Here is a 4690-nt window from a genome sequence, read left to right as displayed (position 1 = left end):
TATCTTGATATTGATTAAACTTGCTCATTTTGTGGTCTTTTTGAAGAAACTGCTGCCCATTTATTTTGTGAATACATTTAGGGTTGATTTAAGTTCTTATATTTAACCCTACTAATGTGACCCAATGTTTTATCCTTAACGATGTTATTTATTTTTATTACGAAATCCCAAAATTGTCATCTCTTGAATATGTTGTTAATTATTATTTTTTTATATCCAAACATTTTCATCCACAAGCAAAAGTGGCTAACTGCTTTATTTTTTCCTCTTTTTCTTGTTGAATTTAACTGTCGTTTCATCCCTCAGGCCTATAAATAACAAAAAATGCTTTTTTAAAATGTATTATAATGAATTATTTAAGAAAATATATATTAAGATATTCAACCTTGTAGGTTCTTTTTTCCTGTGTAAAAAATCTCATATTATGTATGCAAACCCATAATATATATATATGGCCTCTGGGCTCCTCATCCTCAGTGCTCACACCAGCCTGCTGACATTTCAGATCCTACAAAATGCACAAACATAACACAAAAGCAGTAATTTTAACCGCAGAAGACAAAACGCTTTTTTTCCACAAATGCCGCCATCATCTTTCCTTGCAGGTCCTGCTCCACCACAAAAGATCTGCAGCAAATGCACAGAAATCAAGAATCAGAAAGGTGCTGTAATAGCTCTGTTTGAAATTACAATAATTAAAATAAACTACAACTTAAGATTTAAATAGTTGTTATTAATTTCTGTAGTATACTCACTCAAAGCCTTCATGAGCCACTCTCCACCAGATAAACACACATCTGTTCATCTGACCCTGTAACATCCAGACAAGATTCACATTACCTCTGTGATTTATGAACTCAACACTACATTTACATGTTGAGGTTGTTTTAACTTTTTATCCAACATAAATGTTCCTCAATTTATCAACTACTAAACTGACAAATAAAATAGATAACTTATGTTTAACGTTAGTTACTTTATAGATTTGTTCTACATAATAGCACACATTCATCACTCAGATGTCTATTTCATACGGTGGCCGAGAGAGCTCAACGCGCTGCAACTGAAGAAAACACATGCAAATAGAAAAAACACCCGCAAATTAAGAAAACATCTTCATCAGTTTCACAACACATGTGTGCTCCAAATACTCACAGCACAACCAAATACAGAAACGCGCTGCAAATAGGACAGAACACAACGGAAATGTTTCCGGGGAACCCAATAAGTGACGGACGGACGGCTGGGACGTGCTTATTGCTCGTGAGCTTTACCTATGCCCTACTCTCCGGCAGAGCCCTTGAATTGGGCACTTTGGAGGGAGCGGGGCACTTGTGTGCCATTATGTTGATGAAGGGAGCAACGAAAGACAACGTAATTTCCTCATTATTTCAGGGCTGCCAACTCTCACGCATTGAGCGTGAGACTCACGCAATTGACACTTTTCACACGCTCTCACGCCACACATCCATTTTCTCACGCACAGAAAAATTGCGGAGCAAAGAGGTACTTTTAATATTAAACTAATTCTCAGCTCTTAGATTCCGTCAATTTTATTACGAAATTCAGACAAAAATACGTTTGACGCTTGTAAATGTGACGTGACAGATCGCTGAGCGCCTCAGTTCAAGTGCACGTGAACCGATCACCTGTTACTTTTTTATTTAAAGATGAAGTACAACTTACCGAAAGTATACATAATATCAACCATTAAGTGTTTTTCAACCACGGAAAGAGGTCACTATAACAGCAGGAGAACAATTATGTCACATAACGTTACATTTACCTCAGGAAAGCCATTTAATGACCATATGTTAATTGAATAGAAAAAATAGCTAGAGGAGATTTTGCTGAGAACTATATTACATTTTTATTATATTTGTACTTATGTCATTAAATAATTGTTATTATAACAAAAACTGCATTATATTTAATTTATTTTTAACCTTTAAAAATACCAGCAGATTGGGCCCTCTATGTTTACAGCATTAGGTGAGATTCATTTTTTAAATAAAATTTAAAATAAACATGTATCCAAATTAGTCAATACTGAATCAAAATCGGAATCAAATCACAAGAATGGAATTGAAATCTTGAAATTTTTGTCAAGCAATAATAAAAACTGTATCCTACCAGTCATTGTAACATGTTGTCACTAAACTGCATACAATTCTATTTAGTTACCAAATGTTTTGACAATCACAATTCACAATTACACTTATTGTGATGCAATATTTGTTTTTACATACATTTTACAAATCTCACTCCAAGCTAAACTCAAAAGTTGGCAGCCCTGTTATTTTCACCTGGGATGTTCCCATGACAACGCAGCGCGTGTCCATCAGCTGAATAGCTGTTCTTACCAGAAATATAGTATTATTGCTGTTAACATAACTGTTGCAAATAAATATACATTTTATACAACAAAGTTTTTATAATATGCGTTATATCTGTGTGTGAGTGTCTCAACTTTAAAACTTGCCGTCTCATATTTGGACCCTAGCTGCATTCTAACATTTCTTATGAAACTTATTTTAACATTACATGAAAAAATGTGTACAATGTAACTGATGTATAGATTAATGTCTTTCCCTCATGTTCTTTTTCTCTCTCTTTATTTATTTATTTATTTATTTTAGTCTTCAGCTCATTGTTCTTTTTAGTATTCCTATGACATTGAACATATTGTAAATACATTTTGTATATTGTATACAAAGTTGTATGTCATAAACGTGTCATCTCTGTATGTTTTGCAAAAAATTAAATAATAATAAAAGTAGACAGCTGTAAGCACGTCCCAGCCGGGTCCGTCACTTATTGGGTTCCCCGGAAACATTTCCGTTGTGTTCTGTCCTATTTGCAGCGCGTTTCTGTATTTGTTTGTGTTGTGAACTTTTGCAGCGCGTTTCTGTATTTGGTTGTGTTGTGAGTATTTGGAGCACACATGTGTTGTGAAACTGATGAAGATGTTTTCTTAATTTGCAGGTGTTTTTCTATTTGCATGTGTTTTCTTCAGTTGCAGCGCGTTGAGCTCTCTCGGCCACCGTAATTTCATATTGTGATATTTCAAGATTTTCCTGTCAGATGTAAACAGACATTTAAAATAAGCGTCTTTAAGATGTATATGGTTTATGTAACTCCACTTTAGAGACATGTAACTTACGTGTCTTTACTGGAGCTCCCCTGTTAGCTAACGTTATACATAATAAAACGTGTTTTTACAGCAAAATCACAACTATACTATACTGTGTAACGTCTTTACACCTTCAACAATTCAACAGTTTACTCTACAGTAGTTCAACACATGCAATTTTAACAAAAGGAACTGTGTTTACTCACATTTGAAAGCACCCGCGTCGCCGATCTCTGCGATGTTTGATAATGACGAATCCTCTCGCGTGGCCTCCTGGGATAGAAGAGTATCCATCGGTTGAGCACTCGAAAATCTGGCCGGAAGCAGTAAGCCATCCGGGAACTTCTCGCCTACTCTTTTATGAATACTGATGTTTCGAACGTACTGCTTCCTTCACGTACTGTTTTCGCCTACTATATAGTAGGAAAGTAGGCATATTCGAACGCACTTAAGTCCGAATCTCGCGATAATTAGTACGTCACCCAGGTAATTCTCGCCTACTCTTTTGGATTCTTACATACTTTTTCGCTCGCCTACTCTTTTTCCCATACTAAATAGTAGGGAAGTATGCGGTTTGGAACGCAGCAATGGACTAAACAAGGGGGCGTGGTAACAGGAAACAAGGTGGCAGGACAAGAGGAGCACATGGCAAACACAAACAAAGACACAGCCATGTGCTCAAGCACAAGACAAACAAAGAAACATTAATACATGACAACACAGACAAGGCTGTCAGGGCAGAACCCTGACAATATCATAATCTTGTAGAGCAGTTGTCGTTCACATTTTGACTATTAACAAGAGGATTACAAACCTATATCAAAAATATAATATTTGATAAACAGATCTCACTTGTTTTCTGTTATTAAATCAGGGTTCACTTGAAAATTCACATTTATCCTCCTTGAACTCATTCTAACAACTTAATGTTTTAATATGTTTCAGACCAGATGGAGGTGAAAGAGCAAAGACAAGAACTGAAGTTAAATTTTGAAGGTGATGATGCTGTAGTTTGTTTCAGCCTTAATGTGCCAATTTACAGAAGATCTCAGACATCACCATAATGAATGAGCTGAAAACAGGGAACTTTTAGAGACAAAGAGGCTTTTCAGCAGCAGTTTAACATGATGGCTCTGTACTTTTTAAATGCAGATTGGATAAAAACACAGTGATCACAGTTCACACCTGCAGTGAAGCCCCTCCCACAACAATTCACCAATAAATACTGGGAATATTCCCATCATCCTACAAGAGAAGGACAAACTCCAGGAGTAGCAGCTGAAATCTGTGTGACTGTTAAAGATGGAGTTTATTAAAGAGGAGATTGAAGACATGAGAGATCCAGAACCATCCAGAATAAAACATGAAGATACTGAGGAACAAATAGGTTGGTGTCCATTCTTGATTCTTCATTGTTAACTGCTTTGGTAGATGTGAATTAGTAAGCAGTATATGGATGAGAAATGAGAGTAATACATCCAAATGATCATAACCTTGTACATTGTTAGACTTTTCAAGGGTTTTTTACAGTAACTTACTCGCAACACTGTTGCGTGA

General features: G+C 35.9%; 1 long non-coding RNA gene across 1 annotated transcript; it reads right to left on the bottom strand.

The window, feature by feature from the left end:
- Positions 1-565: 565 nt before the first annotated feature.
- LOC311090779 lies at positions 566-3635 on the bottom strand. Its single transcript, XR_014607948.1, has 3 exons — positions 3340-3635; positions 756-811; positions 566-627 (listed from the first exon to the last, which is right to left on the bottom strand). It is a non-coding gene; the product is annotated as an uncharacterized lncRNA (long non-coding RNA).
- Positions 3636-4690: the final 1055 nt, after the last annotated feature.

Source organism: Abramis brama (genome assembly GCF_963993115.1).
Source record: "Abramis brama genome assembly, chromosome: 10".
NCBI lineage: Eukaryota > Metazoa > Chordata > Actinopteri > Cypriniformes > Leuciscidae > Abramis > Abramis brama.
This window is presented reverse-complemented; position numbering and strand designations above follow the sequence as displayed.